The sequence below is a fragment of the Trachypithecus francoisi genome, unplaced genomic scaffold, assembly GCF_009764315.1.
Source record: "Trachypithecus francoisi isolate TF-2019V2 unplaced genomic scaffold, Tfra_2.0 Lachesis_group17, whole genome shotgun sequence".
Classification (NCBI taxonomy): domain Eukaryota; kingdom Metazoa; phylum Chordata; class Mammalia; order Primates; family Cercopithecidae; genus Trachypithecus; species Trachypithecus francoisi.
Genome location: NW_022681462.1, coordinates 85228941 through 85244268, shown reverse-complemented (window position 1 = coordinate 85244268; position 15328 = coordinate 85228941). Strand labels below are relative to the sequence as shown.

General features: G+C 39.3%; 1 pseudogene; it reads left to right on the top strand.

The window, feature by feature from the left end:
• Positions 1–5848: 5848 nt before the first annotated feature.
• On the top strand, positions 5849–5966 carry LOC117063185 (annotated as a pseudogene).
• The last annotated feature ends 9362 nt before the right edge of the window (positions 5967–15328 follow it).

The window sequence follows — 15328 nt, the reverse complement described above, 5'->3', positions numbered from 1 at the left end:
GAGTGTGAGTTTTTTTTTGTTTTGTTTTGTTTTGTTTTGTTTTTTAGCTGGGTCTCACTCTGTGGCCCAGACTGGAATACAGTAGTGTGATCTCGACTCACTGCAACCTCGCAACCTCGCAACCTCTGCCTCTCAGGCTCAAGTAATCTCACCTTAGCCTCCTGAGTAACTGGACCACAGCCTTGTGCCGCCGCACCCAGATCATTGTTTTTTGTATTTTTAGTAGAGACAGGGTTTCCCCATGTTGCCCAGGCTGGTCTCAAGTGATCCCCCTACCCCTGCCTCCCAGCGTGCTGGGATTACAGGTGAGCCACTGCTCCCAGCCAATAATGAGTTTTTAAATGAAGAGGTGATTCCATCTTGCAGGGGAGATATCAGCAATGAATTCTGAGCTCATAGTGGTAAATGATTCTAATGAGCAACATTGATAGAAATGCCCCAGGGTTCCTAAAAAGATGCGGAAGAGCTCATAGACTGAATCAGATCTGAAAGGGGCATGAGTAAGCAAGTGAGAGCAACACACAGCAAAAACAAATATAATATGGTAAGAAGGATGACAGGGATGTTAAAAACCCCCAAGGAACTGAGAGCTATGAACAGTGGTAAGCTCCACTTAACCTAAGCAAAGGATGTAGTTGCTTTGTCTAGGAAAGGAAGGTGGCCTAGAAAGGGAAACTGCTACTTAGGAATGATGTATGAATTCTCTTTTATCTCCTATTTAGTAGCCTAACCTTTAAGAGTTGTCTGTATTTCCTGACATTGGACTTACTTATTTTTTTAAAAAAAAATTTGATTTTTTATATTAATTTTTGTGGGTACATAGTTGATGTGTATACTATGGAGTACATGAGATTTTTGATATAGGCATGCAATGCATAATAATCATATCAGGTAAAATGGGGTATCCATTCCCTGAATTCAGTTACACTCTTCTAATTATTTTAAAATGTACAAGTATATTATTATTGACTGTAGTTACCCTCAACTTACTTCTTAGTATGCTCTAGTCTGGCTTCTACACCTATCACTGCATTGACACTGTCACATTCACAAACATGAATCTTAAGGACATCTTCCTGTTCTCACCTTATTTCCTCTCGCTGCAGCATTTTAAATTGTCTCCTGCTTTCTCCACACTCTTCTATGCTAATTCTTGACTCTGTACCAAAACTTAAAATGGCTCACACCTGTAATCCCAGCACTTTGGGAGGCCAAGGTGGGCAGATCACAAGGTCAGGAGTTCGAGACCAGCCTGGCCAATATGGTGAAACCCCATCTCTACTAAAAATACAAAAATTAACTGGCTGTGGTGGTGGGTGCCTGTAGCCCCAGCTACTTGGGAGGCTGAGGCAGGAGAATTGCTTGAACCTGGGAAGTGGAGGTTATAGTGAGCTAAGATCGTGCCACTTCACTCCAGCCTGGGCACTGTTGCGAGATACCATCTCAGAAAGATAAATAAATATATAAACGAGTTAATTAAAAAGTTTGTATTTCTCAAACATTGCCCTGTCCTAGTCTTCTCTCTATTTTATATTTTCTCTCATAAACCAACATTTCACATCAAGCTTGACATGTCAACTTTTATATATCCGAATATCAATATAGATCTGCCTCTTAAAGTGAGGTTTGCAACTCAGATTTCTCCTTGAAGCTGCTTGCTTAGCAGCTGCATTCAAATTCATCTCAAATTCAATAGGTACAAAACTAAACTTCTGGCCAGGCACGGTGGCTTGCACCGGTAATCTCAGCACTTTGGGAGGCCCATGTGGGCGGGTCACCTGAGGTCAGGAGTTCAAGGCCAGCCTGGCCAACATGGTGAAACCCCATCTCTACTAAAAATATAAAAATTAGCTGTGCATGGTGGCAGGTGCCTATAATCCCAGCTACTCAGAAGACTGACACAGGAGAATCTCTTTAACCTGGGAGGTGGAGGTTGCAGTAAGCCATGATTGCACAATTGCACTCCAGGCTGGGTGACAGAAGAAGACTGTCTCAAAACAAAAACAAAAACAAACAACACAAAAAACAACTTCCAATGATCTTTTTTCATGGCAGAAGCGTGTATTTTTCTGTGTTCACAAACATTTTCTCAGTTACGCAAATTAGAAAAATCTCAGTTATGCTTGCCCATTCATAGTGATTATCACTACGTACTGCTGATTTTCCCTCCTAAATGTGTCTTAAATATTACTAACTCTCCCATGTCAGTGACCACCCTGTTCCCAAAACCATCATTAACCACCTGAACTAGCGCAAGAGCCTCTGACCTTCATTCTCCTCCTTGTCTTTGCTCTCTTGGAAATGATTTTCATGCTGCAGGCCAAGGATCTATGTAAAATAGAATTTGGAGATAATTGCTTCTCAGCTAAAAACCTGCAGTGGCTTCCCATTGCAAGCAACCTGGTGGCCGAGCTTCTAAGCAGAACTGGGAGGCCTGGCGGGGTGCAGGCCCTCACTATCTCTCTTGCCTTATCTGCCATGATTTTCTCTTTTGCTCCTCGAGCCTCCCGCACAATAATGTTCCATCAGCAATTTTGTCATTGTTATTGTTTTTAGTTTAATTTTTGTTTTCATAATATTCATATACATGATTTTCTAAACCTGTGGTTTTACCAATCAACTCCGTAATTCTAAGTGACATGCATATATTGTTACTATTTATTTTTAAAGAAACTTTCATTGCATTTATACTATTGAAAATAAATAAGCATCCATCATACATTACTCTACATACAGGCTTCTCATTTTTCCATCCTAAAATATGATTGTATCACAGGTTTGGGTTAAATTAATTTTAGCATTTTTATTATTTACCTATGAAATAGTATTTGTGGCTGAGCCATGTAGTATAGTGTGATTATACATTTTTATGACTTTTTTATCTTTCCTAGAGTTAATAATTCCCTTATCTTTTAATTTACCTTTGTATTATACTTACCATTAATTCATTCTCAAGATTTCAGGCAACAATATGTATTTCCTCTTGGCATATTTAAGCACATCAGGGAATTTCTCAATTTAGATTTGTTAAATTTAATGAATTAGTTTTTCTCTGAGAAGTTTTCCATCTTCCTACTCCAGTCCGATGAGTTGTTCTTTAGATTTGTCCAGCTCTTGTCCTGAGATCTGCCTTCACCATCATCTTTGGATTTTATGATCCTCTTTTGGGATGAATTTCCTTTTCCATATGTCCATCTGTCTTTATTGCCCATCATCTTGTTTTGCTTTGTAGTATTTTCCTGAGAAAAATATTTAATAATATTTTTGACAATGTCTGTGGTAAACCATGGCCTATTTCAGAAATAAGGTTCACTAAAGGACTAATTATAGGGTTTGGTCTTGTGGTGAGTTTGGGAAGGGTTGAAGGAATTAGATTCTGTTCTCAGTTGGATGCTGTCAGGAAGTAGGGGCGATTACATGGGGCATCTTAATTATTCCTTTCTAGAAGGTGAGAGAAATGAAGACCTGCTAATGTTCTGATTGGTTTAAAAAGCAGCACTTTTCCTATTGGTTAGGAAAGGGCGATTTGCGACTTTTGTGGTTTAGACAATGTTCTTATTAGGATTATGGAGTAGCTTATTTTGCCTTGTTCCATCATGGACACAGCATGCCCTTGTCTGATATTAATTTTCTGTGAAACTGTGTGTGTTGGACAGGAGAACAAGTGGCCTACCCAGCCCTGAGTGCTAGGTCAGTTTCCAGCAACATTGAGGCCCTGATGAGAATGCCTGACCAGCTCTCCCTGTCGGGTGCTGCCTTTCTTTTTCTTACCTTTAATTTCTTGGCTCACCTTTTATGGAATTTATATGATTTGCTTTTTGAACAAAGTGGCTAACCCTTTGATGATGTTTCGCTTAGTTTCATATTATCTTCTCTATTTTATATCTTTGTCTTTTTCTGTTTTCTTTCTGGGAGATTTCCTAAATTTAACTTGCATCTTTTCCAGTAAATTTAATCGTCAAGAGTTTTTTGTGGTTCTCCAGACATTTCTTTTCACGGCATTCTGTTCTTGTTCGTGCATTGAATACCTTATTTTATTGCTGTGAAGATAGGAGAAAGTAAAGATGGTTGTGGCTTGTTTTTATTTGTTTTTGTTTCGTCTTAGGTTTTTATCTCTCTGCATTGTCTTTTCTCATATATTCTTATATATCCTTTTCTCTGTTAATTTATTCTCCCCCTTCCATTGATTCTTGTCTCTCCTTTCATATTTATAGCAAAACCCCGAGGAAGTCTGTGCGCATGAGTGTTTTTCTTTTTTCTTGTTCGTGAGGTCATTGTAGGGTGAGGTGGTTGGATTGCTTCTTTGGAGAACCCACAGCCATTATTATGTGTAACTCTGTTTGCTTGCTAAGTTAGCTTTTAATTTTTCAGAAACTGGGCCTCCTATCTGACTAAGAATATAAACCTTGCTGCCAGGGATAAAGGAGAAAAAAGTTGGGTAAGGAAGTTTGAGGTTTCAAACTCATTCTGTAAGGCTTTGGTTATTCCACCTTTTCAACATAGCATCCCTGCCCTGAACTGGCCTGACATTCAAAATTCAGAGTTACACGTAGTTAAAGGAAAGGGGCAACTCACAGTTTGACTTGGTCAATGAGGTAGGAGTGTATCTTAGAGACTCTGACTTCTCCTATAGACTTTCAGTCCATTTTGTGTAGCCTCACTTGGAACTCATTTTTAGAAATTATTGGACCTCTAATGTGTGTTTTTCTCCTGGGGTTCCCTGTCACATATTCACATGTTCATGATTCTTGTTAGTCTCCTTACTAGCTTACGTATTTATCCTCTGAGTCTGTTAAGTGAGTTAATACTTGCTCATCTGTTCTCTGCTATGTCATTTTGTTGTTGTCTCTCCCTAATTTTCCTTTTGCTTTGTCACTGAGGATTTAGCAGTCACTAAAAGTAATCAAATGAGTTCAAATCTTCACATTTAACTGGAAGTCTCAGTTCATACTTCAGACATAAGGATAAATTAAATTTTGAAAGATGACCATGGCATGGATACTGAGCTAGAATCTAGAATCAGATATTAAAAAGAAAATGAGTGATTAGAAAGGGAAGTACCATATTATTTTATTAGGAATAAGCCAGCTGGGCACTGTTGTAATCCCAGCACTTTGGGAGGCTGAGGAGGGTGGATCACGAGGTCAGGAGATCAAGGCCATCCTGGCTAACATGGTGAAACCCCGTGTCTACCAAAAATACAAAAAATTACCTGGGCGTGGTGGCGGACACCTGTAGTCCCAGCTACTCAGGAGGCGGAGGCAGAAGAATGGCGTGAACCCGGGAGGTGGAGCTTGCAGTGGGCGGAGATCGTGCCACTGCACTCCAGCCTGGCGGCAGAGCTGGACGCCACTTCAAAAAAAAAAGTCATATTGAATTATCCTAATTTCCTATGTTAATAATTTAACTAACCTGGCAGATCAATGAAATGCATTAGGTAGAGTAAAACAAATCATAGAATGGGCATTTGAAGATATTCTTATTGACATAATGTTGGGAAATAGTATTTATGGGAAATAGGATTAAGGACTTCAGATTTTATACATAACATAGGGTTACCTCATTGTTCTGCCAACTGTGTGACCTTGGATGAGTTACTTAACCTTTTATGCACAAGTTTACTCTTCTGTAAAAATGAGATTAATCATTTATTTTTAAATGAAGATTAAATGTTTATTAAGGTTATTGAACATTTTAAATAGAGTAATATATGTACGATGCTGTGCCAGACTGTCAGCAGCTCAGCCTCATATCCACCCTCATCTTTATTTTCTATTGCATCATGGTGGAGAAGCTTGGGCTACATTTCCCCAAATCTTTTTCCAGTGTGATTTTATATGAGATTCTAGTCTACAGCTATGCCACCCTGAACACACCTGATCTCCTCTGGTCTTGGAAGCTAAGCAGGTTGGGTCTGGTTAGTACTTGGATGGGAGAGTACCTGGGAATACCAGGTGCTGTAGGCTAAAATAATAATAATAATAATAATAATAATAATAAGGTAAATAAATGAGAGTCTGCCAATGAGAAACAATGGTCTGAGATTTCAATGCAGAAGTAAAGGCAGCTGCAGCCAAAGTTGTAAACAAAAGACAGATGCAAGATACAGGGTCCCATTCTAGTAAACTCCCTCAAACTACTCACTTTACTCCTGCACCCAATAGAGATCAATAACTACAGCCTCCTTAGACAAGCTCCTTCAAATTCTATGCCCCCTACTTCAGGCAACTGAGAGCATCTTCCAGGAATTGACCTGTGGCTGCCTGGGCTTTCAGATGTTCAGAAGTCTTATAGTAGCTTCGCTGACCTTCACTCACTCATCTCTTCCAACTTTTCTGTAACTTCTAGAACAATGTATTAAAATTATTTCTATCCATTAATACTGATATACATATGGATGGTGTATCCCCATGATACACATGTGGGAAACAAAATTGATCATGAGTTGACCACTGTTAAGGCTGCATATATGGGGATTTGTTTTGCTATTCTGTCTACTTCTACATGTGTTTAAAAAGCAACAAGATGAGTTAAAATGTATTTTCATATAAACAAACACAAAACTCTTTCTTCCTTGCAATATAGAATTCTGTTTTCCCAACAGTTATAAATGCTGAGCACAGGGCACAGCAGAAGGCAGTGCCCCAAACTGTAGTCAATAGAAGTAGATTTTTTTTCATAGTGTTATATAATTTTATACATGATTGGATTATTCTAACAAAGGTATATCTATTGAAAAGCACATTTTGGTCCAGAAGTGATTCTGGTGAGATTTGCCTAGTCATTAGCTTTGGTCTTCATACGATCACATAATCAGATTACCTAAAGTGTATAGTAACTGCAAAATGCAAGACAATATCATGATATACTAAAGCAATGGTACAAATCTTTAAAAAATATTAAGATTATTGGAGTGTAAATGTGACACAGAACTCAAGCCAAAAAACAAAGAAGATGATGAAATCCATAGATTATAAGTATTCTATCTTGGCTCAATTGTAGAACATTTTAATAAAGATTTTTAAAGTATGTTAATATTTTAATAAGCCTATCATCTTTCTTTGTGTTTGGCCTGGATGTGTGCCTTATTTAAGCAAGTGACCTTGTATTATCGAGCTCCTGCATTTCCCATAGCACTTAGCACAGAGCCAACCATGTAAAATATCCTCACAAAGACTTATTAAATTAATTTCTTAAATCCCTTCTGGACTGCCCATTTGCCTTCATTAATTATGTTAGACCTAGAGGAGATGACCTCTACTTGCTGCCATGGTTGAATTACGTCTTAGACTTGTAGATTCATTGAACAATACAATTTTTCAGTGGAAGAGATAAACTGTAGAGTTAGAACATATTCACTTTATGGATGAGGATAGGAGCATTCTCATATTTCATGTGATTTTTCCACCTCCCTCCCTGAAACTCATATATTCAATTTGTTCTCTCAGATACGTTCTCTCTTACAGTCACTTCTTGCTGCAAAATAACAGATTTAGAGTGAGAATGGAGACGTGCCTTCCCTTGTGTCTTCTCAGCTGGTAAACCACAAATACATATCAGAGTCTTCGTTATTATAATTCAAAATACAAATATGCCATGTCAAACTGTTTTTTAAATGATAGATTTTCATTTGTTAATTACAACAAGTATTTCTTTTGAGATTCAAGAGATTTTAAGCTTTATGAGCATGAATACCTTTGTGATTGTGATTTGTTTGCCCTAATTAAAAGAATCAGGAGTATAGTTGGGAAAGAATATTGATGCACCAGGAAAACTTACGAAGAATGGAGCTACTTATTTTCTCCTTTTGTTTCAATGATCAAAAATCTAGCACGTGGCAGAAATGAGGCAAATCTGTTATGACAGGATAATTGTGGCTGTATCTTCTGTTCCATCATTCATTAACGACAGGATAAATGTGAATCCTGGATTTTGCTAATCTAATGGTCTTGGCTCTGTTTTTGATAAACAGTATAAATTATTTCCAGAAGAGCTGTGGAGAAAAATGTGAGATATTATTGCAGAACCCAACACTCTCATAAAACTTACAAAACTTCTGTATCTGGCCCAGGAGACACTAACTACCCATGTGTCTTCATGAGCCCAGGGGAAGACATCAGACAGACTCTCTCCCTCACCACGTCCTCATGCTTAGTTCTTGTTGCACCTGGATGAAAGGGAGTCTGCCAGCATTTCTTCAGCGGGCTTCTGGCTGTCAAAACAAATGCAAGCCTCCTGGGGATACTCACCCTTGCTTGCTGAGGTGAACACACTGTGTTAAGCGTTTTACATATGTTATCCTCATATATCCTTACAGAGCCTTTGAGGAGGGGCTTCATTAAGCAAATGATAAAAGTGAATCTCAGGGAGGGTTTGATTTTTAATAACGTATATCTTTTAAATGAAAAGGTTGGGATTGGAGCCTCTGTTTCTTGGTACTAAAGTGGGCACTGCTATATCCTGCTTCCCAGAGCTGCTCTGTGGGGGACATTAGTTCTGAAACCTTCTGATCCCATTACTTTCCTTTGATGCCTGTCTTAGTCAGTTCAGGCTGCCAGAACAAAATACTATCAACTGAGTGGTTTAAACAACAGAAATTTATTTCTCACAGTTCTGGAGGCTGGGTAGTCCAAGATCAGTGTGCCAGCATGGTCTGTCTTTGGTGAGGGCCCTCTTCTGTATGAGATGGCCATTTTCTTGCCATGTCCTTCCTCACATGGTGGAGAGTAGAGAAAGGAATCCTTTGTGTCCCTTCTTATAAGGTCGTTAATTCCATTCATGAGGACTCCACTCTTATGTCCTAATCACTTCCTTTGGAAAGCCCCGTCTCCTAATACCATGGAACTAGAGATTAAGCTTTCTCAGGAGTTTTGGCAGAACACAAACATTCAGTCCATAACAATGCCTGAGATTAACAGGTGAGTAATTTAAGGTTTCTAAGTGATGGAAAGAAAGTTTTTCTAGCCCACTGTGTGCTGAGAATGCTGTTGTTAACATGGCAATATTGACATTTCATTAAAATGTTATTAATACTAGAATGTAAGCTCCCTGTAGGCAGGGTTATTTGTCTGTTTAGTTCAACATTGTATCTCAAGTTCCTGGAACAGTGCCTGACAAAGCAAGGTGCTCAAGAAATAGCTGTTGAGTGAATGGATCTTCCGGATTGAAGTGACCTCAGTGCCAGCTTTGGACTGCCCACCATTACTTTTGTTTTGTTGCAGAAAAGAAAGGTCACACTTTGGAGAAATAAATGAACCTTTTAGAATTCACTGAGAAAAAAATGATAGAAGTTTCTGCAAACCGCAATTAAATAGATATAAAGTCTCTAGCTACTCTTTCAGAGTAGTTCTTCACTCCTTATAAACTACAGGTATTTCTGCTTCCAATCCACTAAGTTTTAGTCCATTACTAAAACCTCTACCAGCAGTGGTTGGTGCACGCATGGCAGGAGGAAAATGGTGTCTTGGTATAAACAACCAGAATGGTAACTCTGCCCAAAATACAACTTGTTTCGTAGAGATTGTTTGTTTGTTCCTAATGAATCTTTCTCTAGTAAGGATGAAATGTAGAGAGATACCTGACATTCACATGATTCCAGCAACTGCTTGGCTTGTATATGTGTATTTAAAATAAAGAGAACAAATGAAAAAAATGATAAAGACAAAGTATAAGGGGAGAGGAACAAGGGCTATGCAAGTATAACAAAAAAAGAAAAGATACAGAAGTTCGGGAGGATCTAAATTGAAGGATGGGGATCTAAATTGAAGGATGTGAATGGAAATTTCATTATACTTTAAAGGAGATGAGTGCTGCAAGTTGACTATTAGGATATGATTAAAAAATACTTTGTTGAGAAAAACAACGTTAGGCCCAGCATGGTGGTTCATACCTGCAATCCCAGCGCTTTGAGAGGCAGAGACAGGTGAATTGCTTGAACTCAGGAATTTGAGACCAGCTTGGGCAACATGCAGAGACCTCGTTCCTGTTAAAAATACAAAAAAATAGCCAGGCAGGTGGTGTGTGCCTGTGGTCTCACCTACTCCAGAGGCTGAAGCGGGAGGATCCCCTCAGCCCAGGAGGCAGAGGCTGCAGTGTGCCTAGATCACGCCACTGCATTCCAGCCTGGGTGACAAAGCAAGAAGACTCTGTTTTGGGGAAAAAAAAAATGTTGTAGATTCATGAGTTAGAGTATCTTTTAAAAACATTTTTACACTAATCCACATCTGAATTGCAAAACTACTATCTATCACAGTTAACCCTGTTGCAGTTATGGTGAATAAAAGGAAGTAAGCCAAAGCAAGTATCAGGATCTTAAGTGTTTCAACTCTCCCCCCAATTTGTATTTTTCACAGTGATCCCTATTTACTCGTGTGGAAAAGAGTATCACTCATGGCGTAGTACAACTGCAGCAAAGGGAAGATTACAAATTTTCTTTCTAACTATAGCATCCAGGCTTTGCAATAAAATAGGTAGTTTGATCATTTATATAATCATTACTTTTAAGGGAGCAATTCAATCCCCAATTAAAGAGCTGAGGTACGTAAACAGATATGATGCTTTCTTTGCTCTCTTATTGAGAAGTTACTTTTTAATTGCTTTGCTTATAATTTCAACTTCAAAGCCATTAATAGCTTTTGAATTAATAGCTCATAGCCCATTTGATACACTGATATTTAATTAACGAGTTCATAACTCTAGTGGCACATTGCCTTTCTGACAGCTCCTCCAGGTTGTTAGTTTCCATATTGCTATCTGTCGTCTGCTAACATTCTTAGAGAGGTCATTTTGCCTGTGTTATCCTTTCAGCTGGATGGTGAAAAAGAATGGACGCAATCAGACAGAAAGGTGCCCCTTCCCCTTTCCTGCTCAGTAGATAACTGGCTTTGTTAGACCTCTGGGTATAGTTCACATTTCATATTGTTTTAACTTTCTAGTTGTAGAGTTTGTCTACACTGATGTCATCTACAACCCACTAACTTAATAACTGTCACATCTATAGGGTTTGGAGATGGGGAGGTGGATGAATAAGGCCACATCTCTGTCCTTTTCTTTCCAGAAGCCTTTTCAAATTATGCCATAGCCCACAATGTTCTTCCTCCCCATGACTCTACTAGTTACTTTGCAAAAGATGGAAAACTGTTACTTTTGAGCTAAGGATGTGTTTTACATTTTTTTTAAGGAAAAAAAAGAAAAGAAAAGGATGAGGAGAAAAAGGAGGAGGAGGAAAGGGAAATTTCAGGACCTTTGCAGAAAAAAGAAAAGAAAAGAAAAAAAAAAAAAACTTACTGACCCCTGAAGGATAAGTAGCCCTGTGATAAGCTTCTGTAATTGAAATCCTGTCACTGGGGACAACTTGGCCAATTTTCTTCTCTAACTCACAGAACATGTTTTCTGTAAGTGTTGATGACAATGACAAGGCCAGTCTATAAGAAGCCACCACTGCTAATAGGCTATTCCTGTTAGAGAAGCAGGCAGCCACTCTCAGTGTGACTTGGGATTCATTATTCCTTCTTTTAGGTGAATTGGTGCCACTCAGCACTATGCCCTCTTACAGGGTTTCCGAATCTAAAACAAAACAAAAATCTCTCTGACAGTGGGACTCCCTCTTCAAAATACCTGCCTTCCCCAGATGTCCTCAGTTAGGATGCCTGACATTGAGTCTGTCATTTGAAATCCACTTTGTGGAACTTAGTTCTGGCCTTTCAGAGGACTTTTCCAAGGCAGTGACTCTGGGAACATTCACGAACAGGGACAAAGTGTTCCCATGTCGCCCACCGGGGGTTTGTGGGCAGCCACTGAAAGCCGGGCCAGAGAGAGGATGACACAGGAGAAGGACTGAGAAAGCCAGAAGGACCACACCTTAGTCTGTATCAGCCAGTTCTCCTTACTGTGGAGTAATTTATCTAGACTTTTTTTTTTCTCTCTCTCTTTTGAGATAGAGTTTCACTCTTGTTGCCCAGGCTGGAGTGCAATGGCATGATATCGGCTCACCGTGACCTCTGCCTCCTGGGGTCAAGTGATTCTCCTGCCTCAGCCTCCCAAGTAGCTGGGATCACAGGCATGTGCCACCACGCCCAGTTAATTTTGTATTTTTAGTAGAGACGGGGGTTTCTCCATGCTGGTCTGGCTTGTCTTGAACTCCTGACCGCATGTGATCCGCCTGCCTTGGCCTCCCAAAATGCTGTGATTACAGATGTGAGCCACTGTGCCCCGCTTATCCAGACCTTTTTAGGAAGAAATATTCTCAAGATAAAGAGCAGAAGAATACTGCAGGAGTAGAGGATAGGAAGCAAATATAAATATGTCTACTTCAGTGTTTAGTTGAAGGCTGGCCCTGCCTTTACTTTATAGATTGCTATAAAGTTAGAAGTAATTAATGATCATTGAAATAACTGTGAGTTATTAGTAATATTTGGATTATTAAGATAAAGATAATTATAATAAAATTAGGTACTACAAATAGTGATTGCATTCATGATTTTAATTTTAATGATTGCTTTAAAAGTATGCTAGAAATTGATTTTCTATAAATGGGCTAATAATAATAATGATAATAATTATAGCTACCACTTATTGAGTGCTTCCCATGCATCAGGAACTGTGCTGTGTTCTTCATATGCATTATCTTAACTAATTGAAAATATTTTGACAATGTGGATTAATGAAAAAAAGGACCCTCCCTGAGTTTTGAGGGGGTATGCCAAGAAAGTTACCAGAGGAGAGAATTAGCTGAAGAAATATTTTATTAGAATTCTAGGTATGGGCGTGGTGTGGAGGCTCACACCTGTAATCCCAACACTTTGAGAGGCTGAGGTGGGTGGATCACCTGAGGTTAGGAGTTTGAGACCAGCCTGGTCAACATAGTGAAACCCCACCTCTACCAAAAATACAAAAATTAACTGGGCATGGTGGTGGGCACCTGTAATCCCAGCTGCTTGGGAGGCTGAGGCAGGAGAATCACTGGAACCCGGGAGGCGGAGGCTGCAATGAGCCGAGACCATGCCATTCTACTCCAGCCTAGGCAACATAGCGAGACTCTGTCTCAAAAAAAAAAAAAAAAAAGAATTCTAGTTATGATTCTATAGGTAGAAGGACTTTCCAACATGAAGACAAAAATTCGCAATCCATCCTCTGAAAGACAAGTGGAGTACATTTGAGATGACAGGCTCTGAGCATTCTTCGTGGACTGCTGCACAGAAACTTCATTTCCACAAGCAAGAAAAGGAGGCTCATATAACACACAAACTTGAGAGCAAAAAGTGCTCAAAACTACCCATTAAAATGACAGCAATAGTTATTTCTGCTTTGTCCTGAATCTGGCATATTTGGGTCTATTATTGGCTTCTGAAAAGGTCAAGTGCTTGTGCAAAGGTAGACAGGTATGAGCAGTTAATGTAAACATTTGTGATAAATACACATGCTGAAAAACAGGATTCTGCTTTACTTATTGATTATCCTTGAACTTGTCTCTAAAGATATTGCATCAAAAAAAGATCAACAAACAATAACTACTATTTGTGGAGTGTTTAGAATTTGCTAGGAACCTGACAAGCATTTTACACATTACAGCACTTGAGTGAGTTGGTGAAATGATCCCCAACTTTATCTGTAAGGAAACTGAAGCTTGAAGAATGGTCTTGATTTCCACAGTGCCACAGAGACAATGTGTAGCGTAGCTGAGATTTAGCTGCAAAAGTATTTATAGAGTCTCTTAAACTTTTAATTGTTTAATTTAGTAGTTTGTTGTAATGTCCCCACTGGTCACTCACAACTCTAATCTGTCGTTCAGCTCCACTGTGTGTGTGTGTGTGTTTGTGTGCCTTTGTATTGTGAGCGCAAAAGGAAAAGGGCAGCCCCTCTCACAGCACCAGGTGGTGTTACTCATTTAATTAGCACATGCTTCGATGATGTTGATAACATTCAGTATTTTTCTCTTTTTTGCTCTAAGATATTTATCAGCATGGACCAGGATCCTTCCTTTTGTGCTACAGAAAAACTGGCCCTGAGGTGTGTTGGAAAGGGAAAACCATCCATCTGATATTTGGTTTCTCTGCTTTTGTTTTCTGATTGTATGTGAGCACAGCCAGCTGCTCCAGAATTTTGAAAATTCCAAAGCCTTCCTATCTATTGAGTTCAATCTTTCCCCTCCATTTAGCCCATGAGCCAGTGCCTTTTTCTAATTGTAAGGCTTATAAAAAGCTAATGAATATAAGAACTGTGTATGTAACTGTAGAACTATTATTTCTTTTTAATTCCACTCAGATTTTGTTCAATACACTATGGATGTGAATTGGGTAAAACCATTAAAGTCATTACATACATTAACATAAAGCCAAAGCATTAAAACAAAGAGAGGTTATTTCTCAGGCCTTCTGGAGGTAATTTTCAAAGTCTTTTTTTTTTCTCCTCATAGACACATTTTGTATGCATCCAAGCTCCTCCCTTGTTACCAAATCAGGTCAAGATGGCCCGATGTGTGGACACTAGTTTGAACACAGTTACATGGGAACCTAAATGACGTGCCAAGCAAAGATCACTGAAAATTTCCATTGCTTTAAATGATCTTTTGGAATATAGAGTACTTTTTTTTTTTTTTTTTTTGGTTTATGGGATGGTAGCTTGCAGTTGGCAATGCGAATCAGAGGAACACCCAAAGTTAAATGTGTGAATAAAATACAAGAACAACATAGTAATGACTAATAAGATGTAAATGCCAAGAAATTTTCTTGTCTTTTAAATTAGACATCTGTGCCCTATTTTTACATGCTCATCACCATAAGCGTTTTAGCATGTTTCCCCCAATCTGTCAGCATAGACATATTCCGACGGCCCTGAAGCTTTAACACCTTCCCTGCTACAGAAATGCCCTGGCAGCCACTCCTGTGGAACATCTGCTGAAAGCAAAAGATGTGCGATGTAGGCCCCACCCTTGAGGGTTTTGTTAGAGAAACTGGCATAGAGCCACTTCTCTGAGGAAAGAAAGAACTGTGTTTCTGGGTCATGTGTGCAGGAAGATCGGCTTGGGGGACACTGCATCTCCCCAACAGGCCTCCTTGTCATATGGATTTACCAGTTCAGATCTTGGCCTTGTGTGTGCACAGGAGGAGGAGAGCAGATGAAGAGCTGTCTCAAAACTGAGCTGCCACAAGCCCACACATGTTTGCACAGCTTGCGAAGTGGCAAGAGTGTGGACTGGTCCTATCTGCAGAGAAACGATTGGTCTGTAATCGTCTAAAACGCTTTGCATTTGACTAGGGGAGAAGCTGATGCTCGGTTTCAGAGGTCCCAGAAAGCTTCCTTGAAAAGATCATAGCCAGGGTTTTAGGAG